Source organism: Passer domesticus, unplaced genomic scaffold, assembly GCF_036417665.1.
Source record: "Passer domesticus isolate bPasDom1 unplaced genomic scaffold, bPasDom1.hap1 HAP1_SCAFFOLD_60, whole genome shotgun sequence".
NCBI classification, from domain to species: domain Eukaryota; kingdom Metazoa; phylum Chordata; class Aves; order Passeriformes; family Passeridae; genus Passer; species Passer domesticus.
The window spans coordinates 568105-584971 of NW_026990165.1; positions in this window are offsets into that span (position 1 = coordinate 568105).

Consider the following 16867-nt stretch of genomic DNA (forward strand, 5'->3'; position numbering starts at 1 on the left):
CTTGTGTTGCTCTGCACAGGAGGGACGTGTTGAAATGGAGGATACAGTATTTGAAGTCAGATGGGCAACTTTGTGCCTGGCGAGCTACGTGGGCCAAAAGGAGCCAGGGGTGCTGCCCGTCCAGAGCAGCTGAACGTGAGGCAGCGTGTGGCCAGGTGGCCAAGAAGGCCAAGGGCAGGGTGGCCTGTGTCAGCAGCAGAGGGGCAGCAGGAGCAGGGCACTGAGTGTCGCCTGTGCTGGGCAGCGCTGCAGCCACAGCTGCAGTGAGTGCTGTGTGCAGTTGTGGCCCCTGTGAAGCAGAACGTCACTGAGGGGCTGGAGCGGGTGCAGAGAAGGACACGGGAGCTGGGCAAGGGTGTGGAACACAAGCCCAGTGACGAGGTGCTGAGGGAGCTTTAGCCTGGGCAACGGGAGGCTCATGAGGGGACCTTCAGCTTCTACTCTCTCCACTGAACTATTTTAGCCACTTTTTGTAGTTACTTTTTCCCCCCTTTTTTTTAACTGCTGTTTTGTCTTTGCTTGGAGAATGAGGTTTCTTCATTTTCTTTTTTTCCCATCCATGCTGCTTTTCCTCATTATTTTCTGCCCTTTTACAGGACTGGTACTGGTTCTGCTAGAATTTTAATTTCTAAGGTGTCACTGCTGTAGAATGAAATAGTTTTGCATGACAAGACATCATTCAGTGCTAGCACCTTGGTGCAGATGAAACTGTGTATTTCTTGGCCAGCCAGTATGGCATTTGAGATCACTTTCAGGTTATCAACGCCTGTGGCTTTTTGCAGCCCAGGGAATCAATTTGTTTTGTGTTCGGGAATTGAGCAGGATATCAACGGCCTTTCATTCCAACTGGTCCTCAGAGATCAGAGGGGCTGGGAGGGGCTGGGCAGCATTTCTGATTACAGCCACTTCAGCAGTGTCAGTGTGGTTGAGTCCAAGAGAAGAACTTGCTCAAGCACAGATGCAGAAAGAGTGCAGTTCTCAGTGCAATGCTCTGGGTCAGATCATTTTCCATAAGTACCTACAAGCTCCAGATTCCCCAAGAGTGTGGTTTATTGAAGCAACAGGACAGCAATCTCAGGATTGCTGCTGAGTGGGGGCACTGCCTACCAAGTTTTGATGTGAGAGAGGACAGTAAAGACAGATTATAGTAGTGAGATCTACCTGTCTGTCTGTCTGTCTGTCTATCTATCTATCTATGTAACTTTTACATAATTGAATCTTCCCATCTCTGGCCCAAGGATGTTGGAGGTGCAAACCTCACCTAAAGCATCCCTTTCAGGAGAGGATTAGAGACATGTTCCGTGTACCAGTTCTGAACAGGCAGAGATGTTTCCCCCTCCAGATATGGGTTTTTTCCCCTCAAAGCTGTTTTCTTCCTCTGGCCTCTTCTGCCCTGAAGTCCCCACTTAATTTTTTTAATTTCTGCTTGTCCTAGTTAGGTGGAACAATTCCATGGTTAGGTGCTGTTTGGTGACTCTGGTCATACATGCATTACACGACACATGGTTTCCTTCACTGGCATCCCCAGGGGTGTGTAAGTGCATTTGTTAATTGGGCCTTATGAGAGTCTCTGTTACTGCTGGTCAGAATTCTCAGTTGACAAAAGAGGGAGAAAAAACACCTTGGTCCTCTTCCATATACTGAGGTGGCTGTAGAGGCTCTGTGACATACATCAAAGTATCTTTGCACGCATCCCTATCTCCTGAATGACGAGGATTTCTAACAAGAGTGTAGATGTCAGGAAGGCAGGATTGCTGGTGCAGGCCTGAGGAGAACGTGAACTGCAGAAGTGTCTCTCACAAGGAGTGAGCTCAGCCAGGAAGCCACCTGCAGAGCCAGGATGGAGCTGTGGGACAGGGCTGGGTGTCAGTCACTACTGAAAGACAAAGAGGACATGGCAGGAGCAGAGGGAGGCACTCACCAGAGCCTTGAGGAATGCCACACCTTCCCTGTCAGCTGCCTGAGAGGCTGTTGGAGCTTCAGTGCCAGATGGCCCCTGATTGTAGTGCCAGGGTCACTTTGGAATCTGTGCCTCCCCACGGGCAGAGAATGACCCAGGAGAGCATCGGCACAGTGCCTTGGGAATGTGTGAGCCCATCAGCCTTTGAGTCTTGGCTCACAAATATCACACAGGAAGTCGAAACCCATCGTCTCTTGCTTTCTGTGCAGGTTCTTGTACAGAAAGAGCAGGAGCAGACTGCTTTATCAGAGATGCCATGCCAGGCTCAGGGAGAGCTGTTCCCAGCCCGAGAGCAGGAAGAGCAGCTCAGGCAGCAGGTGGAAGAGCCACAGCAGAATGGCCAGGTAAGCCTGACTGGCCAGGTGACAGAGGGAAGGGCAGGAAGAGGGGCATAAAATTGAGCTCTTGGGACTGAGGAGGCCAGGAGTCCCACAGGCACTGAAAGCACAGAGCCTTGGAATCTGCAGAGATCAGCACTGGGACAGGAGGTTTGCAGTGGAAGCAGAGGTGGGTAGGGAAGCAGAAAGACGTGGCTGAATAGATGTGATTTTGAGGCTGCAAGAGGAAAAAGCTGAGCCTGATGGCAGCTCCCAGTCACTTGCTCTGCATTTGTGTGTACAGAACATCAAGGCAGAGCCACAAGCAGAGCTGCCTGAAGCTCAGAGTGCCATCATGGCAGTGAAGAGAAAGAACAAGGAAGACATGAGAAGAATTCAAGAGAAGATGAGTCTCCATCAGCACAGGGGTGACCAACAAAACCAGGTGAGAGAAAGAATGGCAGCCACTCCACTCATGAAACTTCCTCTCCATTGTTGTTTACAAACCATCAAGGAAGATGTGCAGGCAGAGCTGCAGGAATCTGAGGCTAGGAACAAGGCAAGGGAGAAGAGGCTGGAAGAAGAAATGAAAATCATCAGAGAGAAAGTTAATCACCTCCCTCAGGCTCTACAAAAGCAAGGGAGTGAAGGAGGGACAGCCACTGCAGTCACCAAACTGATGCTTTCTGCCCTTCTTGCCTTTCAGTGCAGAGCAGCAGGGAGTGGGGCTGTGCCTCTGAGTGCCATCCTGCTCTAGTATATATCACAGTTACTCTGAAGGACATTTCCTGCTGTGCTGGATCTCAAGTGCTGCCCTGGACAGTGGGACTTGTTCTTTGGCTTTTGGCCAGCAATCATCCAAATTGATTCCTGCTGGCATGTTCCTGCTCTCTCTGTTTCTTTACAGGGGAACATGGTGACCCAGATGGAGGACTGAAACAAGCTGTCTGTATCCCTTGTAAATCTGTTCTTTCCCTTTGCTCACAGTCAATGACTCTTGGCTGACAGGGACAAGCTGTAGTCTCTGATTGCTTTGTTCTCTGACTTGAGGTGCAAGTGTTGACATCTCACCTGGCAGACCGCAAAGACTTCCAGAAAACAACGGGCAATGAAGGGCCCCAAGGTTGGTGTGAGGCACAGGAACTGTCCCCACCAGAAGTGCTACAGGTTCAGCACACCTCCATGGGCTCTGGCACTAAACCTGCTGCTGCAGCAGCGTTACCTGGGGGAATTTATTCTGTTGAACCTGGGAATTCGAGCTGGGGCAGTTTGTTCATCTCCAGGTCTGACAGCAGCATGGCTGCTCCGAAACCGGAGATTGAGAAGTACCTGGAGATACTGGGTTAGTGTGGCGTATTTCTTGTCTGAGGGACAGTGTACTCTGTGCAGGTGTCAGCAGAGCTGTACCAAATGCTCCTCCTGAGTCTGGTGTCCCACTGGGGACATTCAGGACTCCCCAGAGGAAGTGCTGTGCTCTGAGGCAGCGAGGGAGCGCTCTGGGTGTTCCTGCTGCCTCTGAGGGCAGCTTGGACTGGCTTGGCTTTGCCTGAGCTTCCCTCTCTGCTAAAGGCTGAAGCAGCAATTGTTCTTGAACCAGATGAAGGCTGTGGACTAGCAAATCATCTGGACAAGTCCTGTGTGCTAGTGGCCAAACTGAACACAATTTTTAGCTTCTTAAATTCTCCTTAGATTCCTGACTCCCAAATAGTCATCAGAGCAAACAAACCTCACAGAAGTTGACTGGTTTTGGAGTTTTGTCTTTTTGGCTGGGGATTTATTTTTGTCATTTTGGTTGGGGGGAAGGGTTGTTGTTTTGTTTTGCTTATTTTTGTGGGGTTTGTTTGTTTGTTTTCTTTTGGTTTGTTTTTGCTATTGTGGTTGTTACTATTGTTACCCAGCTGACCACAAAGGGCTCAGAGTCCCTGACAGTGGGGCTGCCTTTTGTATCTCCTGGAAGCTCGGATCTCTGCTTAAAACTGAGCATCTTCTATTTTGTTTCCCTCGGAGAGAATGGTGACCATGGAAAACCCTGTGATTAAATACACAGAAAGGGGACGTATTGGCAGCGGGTGAGTCCAAACGCAGTTACTTCTGCACAACCATGGGCCAGGAGTTTTTCTGGTGGAAATGTCTACCCAGCATGAAGTCAGGCCAGCTGGAAACGTCTTCACACACTGGGGATAGATTGTCCCATCTCTCAGTGCTGCTCAGAATTTGTGAGTGTGCTCAGAGTGCTTTGTCAGAGACATCTTCATGCTGCCGAGGTCTTGCCTGCATCAAGGAGCAGGACCTGGAAGATCTCCTTGTCTCTCAAGTGTGGGACAGCTCTGTGTTAATTTCTTTAGCATTTCTGTATGTCTCACAATCATACTGACACACTAATGAAAAAAGAAGAATCTTGCTTGCCTGAAAGGGCAACCCCCTTATCAAAGCTGTCAGATAACAGTTCTCAGGAACATTTATTTCCCATGGTTTGCTGAAGGAAATAATCTGTGGTTAGGATAGGAACCACACAGTTTAGAAACTGAAACCCAAGATGAAAGAACAAACTCCCTTTAGGAGCTGAGGCAGTGAACCCCAGTGCTTCAGGAACAGGCGCAGTGCCCATGCACTTGAGAGGAAAATGCATCATCTGCCTTCTGGCAGAGCCCTCCTGCATCCTGCAGGTTCTGGGCATTTGCAGGAGACATCTCCTGTGTGGGCTGGCTTTCACTCCAAGAGCTAAACAGCTTCTCATTTCCCTGCTTCTCTTTTGTTTCTAGGTCTTTTGGAGATGTGGTTAGAGCACTCAAGAATGCCACAGGAGGAGAGAGAAATGTCAACAGCCCTGTGTTTTTTGTCTATAATGTCATTATTTTCATGAAAACATGCATTCCCATCTCCACATTTTTGTGTTTCTAATTATTCATATACCAAAATACTTCTTTTTTAACTCTTTATTTATTGCAATTGGTAATTTTTATGTCCTCGTTCTTAAAAGAAATCCACAAGCCATTTTAGCCTCTGGCTCTCAAAGGTCGTTTCCTACCTGTCTGCTTTAAATCAGGGCTACAATTCTTTAATGGAATTGAGACAGGTCCAGGAAATGCACACCAGGCACACCAGTGATTCCTCTTGTAGAATGTCATGGCCCTGTCATAAGCCTCTTTTCTTTTCTTTTCTTACCCACCCCCCCAACCCCCCCCCCCCCATCAGCTCAACATTTAGTTGCAAACTTAAACAAGATGAGCAAAATAACAACATAACAATGCTGTTGTGGGCCTTTGGGATCACCCTTGCTGATCTTTCTGCTTTTTCAGTTGAGCAAGGCTCTGATCCAGGCAAAGAGATTGCACTTAGTGACACAGAACCATTTGGCTGGAACTCTGCTGATTTCTAGTAACAGCTGGAGGCCTGGATCTCCACAGGATGCTTTGGCTGTCCCAGGCTTTGTTGGCTTTTAGCTGCAAATACCACTGCCCTTGCTTTCTTATCCAGACATACCATGGCTTGGCAAAAACTGCCCAGTGGGCCATATTCCAAAGGCAGTTTGGGCTGGAGTTTGTGAAGGAAGGAGACCCTTATCCAATTCCAAACCACATTAAAAAATTTGTAAAAGAGAACTTCCCATCCTTAACAAACAACTGACAATTCAGAAGTCGACACAGAACTTATTTACAGAATGAAAAGGAAGGGAATTTTCCAATGGAGCTGTGGGTTCTGTAGTTTTTATTCTGACTCCCACTCACAGATAGCACTGGAGAAAGTCATGTCTTCTGCCTGCCATGAATTGCTTGGCTGCAACCATCAGAGGCATCAGGCTGGAGACAGGCTCGGCTGATGTTAGGAACAGGAGCTGCCCCAAGGAGAAAAAAAATGAATGAACTTGTACCTCCCAAACCCATCTCCCCACAGGCTCCAGCAGGATTCCTTTGGTTCTCAGAAATACACAGATATAGGGCTGAGAAGACCATTTGGATCTATGTGATCATGCCCAAGACCACGCTCATGCTGTTTGGGTTTTGCCATTTTTCTTTTCTATGTTTTCTGTATTCTTTGCACATATATTTGTAGCTCTGTAAGCTACTCTATTAGTGACTAGTTTTCCCAGTACTTTTCCACGGCCTTTCCCTAAGCAGAAAGACAAACTTCCAGAGCTCCAAGCACTACTGGGGGGGAGGTAGAAGGCCCCAGTGCTATCTTGGTTCTTCCTGGGACAGACCCCTCCAGACAGCTGGTGAAGTCACCATCCCTGCAAGTGCTTAAAAAAAGACTGGATGTGGCACTAGGTGCCGTGGTTTAGTTGAGGTGTTAGGGCATGGGCTGGACTCCATGATCTTGAAGGTGTCTTCCAACCCAGTGATTCTGTGATTCTGTGACTGAGGGAGCTTTCCCTGCAGCCCTGGAAAGGGCTCCGGGAGCCCTTGGCCAAGGATGGGGGATCAGGGCTCAGGGAAAAGCAGCAACGGGCTCAAGGCGAAGGCGAGAGGGCAGAGCTGCCACAGCGTGGCCCAGCAAGAGCCTCATCTGCTCCTCCTCAGGCCGCGCCATCCGCGCTGCCGTTTGCGGCGCCGGCGGCTCCTCTCGCTGTGGGGCTCCAGCGCGTCCCGGGGGCTGGGCCCGTCCTCTTCGGGAAGCGCCGGAGCCTCGGAGGTGAGCGGCTGCTGCTGCGGCCGGGCGGGGAGAGCTGCGGCCGCGGCCCTGGGCACGGCGAGCTGCCGCTATGGCCGGCTCCTGCCGCGGCTCCTGCCCGGCGGGCACAGACACGGCCGAGGGCTGCCCGGGAGCTCCGTGCCGGTCCGCAGCGGGCCCGGCCGGGCTGCTGCTCTCCGCGGCCTCTGCCCGCCGCTGCCGGCCCCGCCGCGCTCCCGCTGCCTCTGCTGCAGCCGGGCCCACACGGGAGGCGGCACATTCCGGCCGGCTCGCAAAAGCCCTGCCCGCAAACCCCCCGCATGGCCTCGGCTCAGGCACAGGCTGCCGGCGTCCTCGCAGCTGCGAGCCGGGCCTGGCCGCTGCCGGCCTCGGGCAGAGCTCCCGCCTGTGTCTCCATGGCCGCGGCTGCTCGGCACAGCGGGCTGAGCACAGCCAGCGCCAGGAGCAGCTCTTCACGGGCCCGGGCTCCGGGCACTCCGAGCTGCAGGCAGCACAGAAAAGGGCTCTTTGTTTCACCTCTTCTTTCAGCGCTGCTAAGAATGTAGGCTGCAGCAAGCTGAGAACACCAGAGCACGGAGCCCTTTGCAGGCAGGGCTGTGTCTGCTGGAGGGGCAGAGGGAGCCCAGCAGGGATCAGACACAAACCAGCAGGGCACTGAGGAGCCCCTGTGGTGGCAGTGAGCAGCTCCGGGCTCTGGGTCCTGCTGGTGGCATTTTCTATTGAGCCATCTCCAAGGTCTTCTCTTGTGCTCTGTATTTCTAAGTGTCTTCCCTCTTGCTTCTTGGTTTTGCTTGTCTTCTGCACCTTCATTTCTCCAAATTTTCCTACCCTGTCAGCAGCAACCCCCATCCACAAGTGGCTATGAAATATGAACCAAGCAGCTGGCATCAGCAATGTGTAGAATCCAATGGCTCAGGAATTCTTATGTCAGGGCCCTATCTGTGCCTTATGCTTGTCAGCACCTCCTTCTCTGTGCAAAAACTAGTGATGAGTGGAGGTTTTTTCCTAAGAGCTCCTGAGAAGCAAATGATGTGCTGGGATTCTCATGAGTGGATCCATGAAGTTCATTGCTGGGAAACACAAAAGAATGCCAAGGTAGCAGATCAGCTGGGAGCTGGTCACTCCCTGCAAAGGGCTCGTGTATGATGTGGGAACACCACGTTCCAGGGTGGGCAAGAAGGATCAATGTGCTCAAGGTGCAGCTGCTGAGGTTTGGGTTCACCTGGAGCACAGTCAGGGGTGGTGAGCACTGGAAGATCCAGCTGCAGTCCCCATCCATGTCCCTTTCAGTGATGGCTTGAGGGTGTCTCAGCCTGGATCCAGAGCGCCCTGGGGGGCTCCTGGGGCTGGCTTTGCACTCAGGGTGAGGATGGCCAGGAGCCACTGAGGCTGGCAGTGGGGACCAAGGCTGGGGCTCGTGGCCTGGCAGGTGTGGCTCTGGGGGCTGGGACATGCCAGGGCATGGGTCACTGCCACTGTCCTCCGGAGCCCTGGCTAGCTCTGTGATGCTCCAGGGGCAATGGTGAGAGCAGGGAAGTGGCTAGATGGCGGTTTTGCCTGAGCCAGAACCTCTAAGCCAGCCCAGCAGTAGAGACCCTGGAGGAGCCACGAGCACCGAGTGAAGGAGGCAGAGGAGGCTCTTCTGCAGTGCAAAGTCCAGCAAATTTATTAAGAGAGGCAAGGACAGGTTACACAGGACAGAACTGCCAAACGGGAGCACAAGCCGAGCTCTCGCTCGGCTCTTGCTGTGCGGGAAGGTGCTGCGAGCTGTGGTGGCTGCACTCAGCCTTGGCTGGGAGGATCATCTGTACCAGGGGAGAGCAGAAAGCTGCCACGGTGAGCAGAACATGCTCAGAGCACTGCAGTGCAGAGAATGATACTGCCCCTGAAGTGCAAAAAGCGTGAAAGCATAGAATTCTGTGCAGCACTGTGGTACAGATTTTCTCTTCTAGGACATGTCCCTTTTTGTATTCTGTAGACAAATTATCAGGATTTATAGAATACACTGGGGCTTTTTCATAAAGTTTTTGGGAGAACTCTCAAGTTTATTTTTATTTGCATTTTACATCCAGCATTTATACAGATGTTTCTTATTGTTGTTTTGTAAGTACTTAGGGAACAAATACCCAAGCATTTTTAATCCTTTGGGATATTGTGATTAATAGCCTTAGAAAGAGAACCTTGTTGAACAAGTGTGAAGACACCAAGAGAGGGAAAACAGCATAAAAGTCTTTTAAAACAGGGCATATAATGAGGACTGCAGAACTAAGTAATTCCTCCAAGGAGGCAATTAGCAAGATTTATTACCAAGGATAACTTCCAAGATACTTCCTGAAATCAAGGGAAATGTGACCTGCAGCCATACAAAGTACAGCCAAAGCAAATGAAAACCCTTGGAAAAGAGGGAATTTTGCCAGTGATATCAATCTGCTGGGATAACTGAGGGATGCCCATCATCCTTGCACTGCATTCCTCAGAATCTGCAGCATGTTTTCTCCCAATGTCTGTCATGTGAAAAAGCAGCTGCCATTGCTTTACCATTAACTTCAGTTCTTAGGACAATTACCAAGCACCACAAATGTTTTTTGTAGCTGAGCACGACTTGAGTTTCCCAAATCTTCTACAAAGCAGAAAGGAACCACACAGTTACTTCTGCTGATGTTAGTGAAGGGTTTTGTGAAAGGAAGTGTATGAGAGCATTGCATTATAAAACTTCTACATTCAAGAAAACAGCAGTGTACTTAGAATAAAACATACGAGGCTAGCATAACATCAGAAAAGGATAAAATGAAATTACTAGACAGGAAGTGATGTATCAGAAATGAAATGTATAATTTCTGATACATCTGCATGCATTTGCAGGCTAAAACAGAAAAAGAAAGGCAGAGATAAAAAGGAATGAAGGTTTTAAAATTGTACTGTGCAGAAGAGACACACAAAGCACCAGTGTAAACACAGCTGAGAGATTCAGCTTGGAGTTGTATTAGAGTGGAATCCATTCACTGAAGGTTTCTGGTGCACACAAGTGCACCAGACTGAGGAAAAAAGGATCGAAGTTTAATTTCTGAAAGCCATTTAGATTCCTGGGAGCATTGTCTAGAAATCTAAAAGCTAAAGCGTCAGAGAATCTGAACCTAAAACCTCCCCAAATCGATTGATAAGGTAGGATGGGCACACCTCTGGTGTTTTCAGAGTCAATGAAACTGACAAGGAGTGTCTGGAGATTAGGAATGCCAACCCAGATTTTATCTGCATTATTTTAAGAACACCTTAATAAGGCACATTAGGAACTCAACACTAACATTCTCACCCTGCTGTATTTCTTTTACATTTGAATACAGGCTGGTAGAAGGAGAGATCTGGCTTTGATTTCTTCCCAAGTTACCTGTTGCACTTTCAGGTTAGGAGTACATGTAAAATGCAGCTAATCACTCTCTCTCTCCATGAATATTCCACTAGTGAACTGACATACAGAAACATCCTTCTTATCTTTTTACCTTCCTAAGTGGTGCCCTAATGAACTGGAGACTTGCATAAGTCACACAGAACATCACCAGAATTGCTGAAATTAACATTTAATTCCATGACAAGGGGTTCTGAGAAAACACTCCACAGGATCACTGAACAAACTCAAGCTTGGAAGAGAAATATTCATTTTAGCACTGATCAAGGGGAAAGAAAAAGAAATGCTGCAAAAATTCCAAGTGGAAGATAAGGAGAAAGACAGGGAGCAGAGGAAGAACAAGGCCCTGTCAGATGAGCTGTGGAAGGTAACTTTGTGCCCCAGCGCTGTCAGAGGACGTTCCCTGTCACTGGTGCAAGCAGCTGGAGACAGAAATACTGCTTGATTTGGGGGCCACAGTCTAGGTAAGTGCAGAGGTGGTTCAATAACGTGACATGAGGGAGTTCCCCCAGAGCAACTGGGATGCCTGAAAGAAGTGAACAGCTCAGCACAGCCTGGCCCGCTCGGCTGTTTTTCCTTCTGACCCTCCTGGGGAGGCTCTGACATTTCCTCTTCCCTGATGGAAGTGCAGCTGCTGCCAAGGGAAACGTCCCCATTCTGACTCAGTGTTCCCTTTGCTTCCCACATGTCCCATCTGCTGTCCCTGTCCAGGAGATCTGCCAAACTTCATCTGCAGGATCAGAAGAACTGGTGTCCTTTGGCCACCTCCAGTTCCCACTGAAGATGGGACCACCTGCAGAGCAGAGGGGACCAGCTGCAGCTCCAGGCCCAGCTCTTGCCTGTCATGGCTGAGCCTGTGGCAAGCTCCAGGAGCTCCTGCCATCTCCCTCCCTGTTGGCAGCTCCCTCCCTCCAGCCCACAGGCCCTGCCCATCCACTTTTTTCCCTCCAGCTCACCCCTTCGCTTTGCCTTCCCTTATTAAACAGTTTGTCTTTTTCATTTGACTCGTGGATCTGTCCATGGAGCTGAAGTAGCACAAATCCTGAGCCTGGGGACACGCAGGGCCCTGCTGCCGTTCTCTTCCATGCCGTTGTCTGTGCACGGACAGAGAGGAACAAGGGCAGCTCAGGCTGCAAAGGTCCCTGTCCTGCTGCTCCAGTTGCACAGCACCATGGAGTTGAAGGTCGTGCTGAGTACGCTGAAGGGAACAAGAACCCTGGGTTTTAGAAGAGCCAGCCTGAGTATGCTCTTCCATGGCAAACATCCACCGAGGGCAGAGGAGCTTGTGATGCTGGACGTTCTCCCCAAGAGCTTCCTGAAAGCACAGCAATGCTCCATGCATGCACAGGGACAGGAAGAGGGCAGAACCAGAGACCATGGTGGCCTGACAGTGAGCTTTGGGTGTGCCTCAAAGCAAATGAAGCAGCAGCAGCAGAGTGGCTGTGACTTAGAGGCGCGAGCGTCCCAGTGGCCGCAGCGCTGTCAGGCAGTGCTTGCAGGCTGGGTGCGCTTCTGGCAGCTCTGCTCTCCCCACAAGTGAGGAATCGCAGCCCCTGCCTCAGGCCCAGTCAGAAAGCCAACCAAGTGAGACCAGAGGCAGGGGACCCTTCCCAGCTGTCTTGGGCATGGCTGCAAAACAGCCGCTGTGTCTTCCTGTGCCTGTGTTTGGGGAGTGCTGAGCCCAGAGCCGGCCAGCTTGTGCTCTGCTGTGCCAGGAGCGTTCTGGGCAGGCAGGAGAAGTGCTGCGTGCACAGCAGAGCATCCTGCAAGGGGCTGAGCAGAGCCTCCTGCGGGAACAGGGCTCCGCTCCCTGGCTGGGAACAGCCTGGTTTTGCTGCCGTAAGCGCAGGCAGGAGTTCAGGCACGTGCAGAGGCAGCGGCAGCTCGTGTTTGTAGGGACCCGGGGCTGCGTGCCCAAAGCGACACGTGGGCGTGGGGAAGGAAGCGACACAGAGCCAGGGGAAGGAAGATGAGCTCGAGCTGGAGTGCAAGAAGCACAAGTAATTCAGCCTTGCCAGGGTTTCTTAAGTGTTGTGTTGGTGTTCTCTGGGAAATGCAGACATTTGGGGAAGTGCCTTTGGAGGAGAGGAGCTTGATTCTCAAGGAAACTGCTTCCCCAGGAGCCCCCAGTGAGGTAGGTGCAATTACAATCTGGACCCCAGTTCATGCTCAGTATTTCCTACAAACTTAAATAACAATAAAGTCAAACACAACAGATGACTGATGTTCCTACCTTCTGCTTCCCAAACACAGCCAAGGGTGGCAGCAGCTACAGCTCCATTCTCCTGAGCTCACAGCACAGTGCAGCTGTTCCAGCCACACCAGCACGGGACTGGCCGCAGGTTGTACAGCCCGTGCCTGAGCCAGGATCAGAGCGCGTTTCCTCTCAGGTAGTGGGAGCCCCGCGCTCTTCCACAGGAGAATGAATGTGAAGAATGCCAGAGCAAATTCAAGTCTCTTGAGCCTGGTGAAGATGAAATCTGCTTCTGTCCTTGTATAGAGCTATGGGTTTGTTTATGTGGCTTCTCCTTCCCTTTTCTGCCTGGCTTTCTCACCTGCAGTTTTCAGTAGAAAAGTGAAGCCATAGGTGGAATAAATAGACTCCACAACCTGATGTAGTTATGAAGTGGGTCTGTATTGTCAGCACCCGGCACAAGCAAGATAGCTCTCCTGAAAACTTGTGCCTTGAGCCCTGGTCTGAGCCCCATCTTTTACTCACAAAGGTGCTCCATATAGATGACATTGCTCAACCTTTTCATGCATATTCAACCCCTGGCCCCGCCTGTCCTCGCCTGGCATGGTAATTAGATCCATGCCCTTCTGAGCATGCCTTGTTCATGGTGGGGGTCACATGGGAGTCTTTGGTGGTCTCTGAGGCCAAAGATTGTGGTCATCCTTATGGCTGAACTTTTCAACTTTTCTCCTTTGCGCGTGTGCTTTGGTCCCTTGGTGCTTCTCTGAGTATATCTGTTGGTCTTGATGAGCTTGGAGACAGAGGAGCCCCTTTATCTGGGTTTCTGCATTCTTGGTCTTCTCCCAGTATTGTTCTTTATGCAAGAAGCTTCTGATATTTGCATTTTTCTATTCTTTTTGTACTATGAAAGAGGTTTCTTAAGTTATAGGTTAAAATTCAACACATAATTCTGCAAGCTAAAATTTAAATGCTTAATTCATATTGCTAACTCAAGGGAGCTCCAAAAATCTCTCTTTCAAAAGCAACAAACCTTTGAAAAGTTAAACCTCAAGATAAGAGTGATCCTCAATCAATACCTCCTTCTTCCACTTGCTTAAAATCTCTTTGTCCTGGGCACTCACTATGGCCTTTTTCCTGGAAGCTCTTTGGCTGTCTTGAATGTTTATGGAGTAAAAGGTAATCCCTGATCTATTTTCGACTCTGCCCAGAGAGAGACTGCTGGAAGGGAGGTAGGACTGGTACTGGGGACCTGGCAGCTTGTCCAGGAAGAAAAATTATTGAAATAATGGTAATGTGGACAAGGCATGCAAGTCCAGGTGGTGAGCTCAAATATGCAAGTACTTGCAGTTTCCCCTCAGCACTTGACAACTAAGGGGTATGGTCTCTTCTTATTTCTGTCTCTTAATCCTCAATCCTTGCCACACTCCTTCAACATCTTTTGCATTGTCATCTTCTGTGTTTTCTCCCTCCCTTCTTCTTTCTGTGACTTTCTGTACACGACAGACAATCTGTCACACACTGTCAGCTTGCTCAGTCACCCGAGCAGTGATAATGATGGTGTAGAAATTGTAGGTGCACAGCAGGCAAAGGTGTCATGCTTCTGTGTGCCCTCTGCAGGCAAAGCTGCTTCCCAAAGCTTCAGTCAAACTTGGAACAAAGGCTTGTCCCCACTGCTTTGTTGTGGCTTATGCATTGATGGAGCAACACTTCTGTCTCAGCCCGCTTAAGCCACTGCAAAGCTGGAATTGTTGCTTTAGCAGCAGATGTGCTGGCAGGGTTCTTACAGCTCCTTAGTAAGAACCCTGCAGTTCTTCTAAAACAGGTTTGTGATCTTTGTGCAATAAAAACAACGCCTTCAACTGCTGCAGTGCAAGTCATGCACTCATGTAGATGTGTTTTCAGACACAGGTATTTCTATATATGCCTAGTGAGTGGCCTCGTGGGGAGCAGGGACAAACATGGGCTGATACAACATGCTTCTGCTTCAAAAAAAAGCCATGACTTCCCTTCACAGAGAAGGATATAACATTTTTCTTGATTGGCCTGAAGGGAATAAACAAGTCTCTCTATGTCCTGATCTTTTACTAGTCTGAAATTGTTCAGAAAGGTTGTAATTTTTTTTTTTTTTTTTTTTTTTTTTTTTTTTTTTTTTTTTTTTTTTGTGGTAGTGGTGGGTGGGGTCTGCATTTCAAGCCTGTTCTCCCAGCAGTCAGGGACCTGCACAGCTGCTGTGGGTGGGGCAGGTGCTCAGGTAATTACCAACAGCTGCTTGGTAATTACTGACAGCCAGGTGAGAAGTTGGCTTGTGCCTGGTTGAGGGCTTGAGGACTGTGCTGAGAGAAGGGCTAGGCAGTGGAGTGGAAAATACAATTTACACAAGCAGGTATAAGTGGATGTCTGGGGTGTAGGTGGGAGTTAACTGGTTTAGGTACTGCATTGAACATTTAACTCTGAGATACGACTATTTAGTTGCTGCTCTAAGTGCTGCATTTACTAACACATAATGTAATTTCTGCTGCTGTGGCAGAACCTGCTGTCCCCTTGCGCTCGGAACAGGCGTAGAGGGTCCCCAAGGCATCCTCAGAATGGGCTTTGCCCTCACCTTGGCTTGTGCTGCTGCAGATTTTGGAGACAATTGTGCATAAGAATGGGCACTAGAACCAGACTTGGGTCTGGCATGCTCTGCATTTCCAGGATGGCTCATGGACAGGGTAAGGTGCTGTCGGTGCCCTCTGGATCAAGCTGTGATTCTATGGACACTTCAATAAGAGAGGGTTTTTCAGGGTGATTAAACCTTCATCCTTGCTGTGCTTTCTATGACATTTGTATCTCTATTTTGTAAAACTTCAGAAATCCAAATCATCTTTGGCCCTGTGAAATGTTACAAACATCAGCAAAAGTCATCATAGTTTGCATGCGAAAATACATAATTTTTGATATTTGGGAATTGGAAATTCTGATAATTTAAAACTGATTTCTATTGCTGATGATACAGAAAGGGGGCACGTTGGTGCCTTGGGGCTTATGTCTGCTACTGTTGACTGAAAAAAATAATTTGAAGTAGCACCCTATGACTGTGGATGGCCAGAACGGAGGCTTGACAGGTGTTTACTACTGATTCTTTGACCTTTCCTGCCAAGTAAAAATTATAAATTCTTGGAACTATGTATTTATAAAAGAAAAGTATAAAGGAGAGATGTTGTACACTCTGTGTGTATCCCACCTTGAACATACGACATTATAAAAACACACTCTCCAAACATCCATTCTTTTGTATGACTATTATCCATTAGGAAATGCCAGGTAAAAGTGATTTTGTTCAGAAGTATCTCACCTACTGACAACAATTAGAATTGCTTACAGGGCCTCAGTTGCAAATGCAAAACATTCAAAACTCAAACTAACTGGTTACATTAGAAAACACACTTTGCTTTTCTCAAGGGGCTGATTGTGAGCTATTTGATGGGCTGTTCATGAACATATCCTGGGGCTGTTTGCATCAAACACTGGGATTTTGTTAGCAGTAAAAGAGGGAAAGTGCACTATCTGTGGGAAAGTAATTCCTTCCCAAAATATGTGCTTGGAGGCTACTTGGGCCAAAAGAATTTATTTTTAATTCCGTGGGCTGAAGAACTGCCCACCATCTGCTTTTTCAGAAAAAGAGGGTTGAGTCTTTGGCCCCTTGCAGAGCCTTAAATGAGCAAAGCTGAAGGGATTTGCCCCAAAAAGCAAGGAGTGTTTGAGGCTCATGGCCATAGCTGTCTGCAGAACTGAGCATGGGCCAAGGGAAGGTCCTGCTGCAGAGCCAGCCCGAGGTGTCCCTGAGGATGTGTCACATCCTCTGCCTCCTCTGGCAGTGCTGCCACAGAGCACAGCAGGAGGGATTCCAGGGATTTGTCAGCACGGGGAGGCAGAGCATGAGCTCCTGCTGACATTTCCATCCAGGGCTGGCACTTTCAGGCCAGCAGTGACAAATTCTGCAGCTCTGGCTGCACAGTTGCTGTTGGCAGTGCTGTGACAGCCTCTGCCACCAAGCCGGAGCCTCTGCAGGGGTTCCCACGATGTGCTTGGCATTTGGTTTCATCTGGGCACAATGCTCCTTCTTCCTTGATGTATCTGTTCGAGGACAGCACATGGTCTGTCTTGTTCTGGGGACAGTACAGAGTAACTCTGTAAACTGCAGGCCAGGTTGTCCAATTCCCACAGGACAATGTCATGACATCGTTCAGCCAGCAATCCTTTTACAGTTTAGTGGACCCATTTTCTGCAAGGTCAGAGGCTTTTCCTTGTCACAAAAAAAAAAAAAAAAAAAAAACACAAAAAACCCCCAAAACAACAACAACAACAAAAACAAGAAGCCT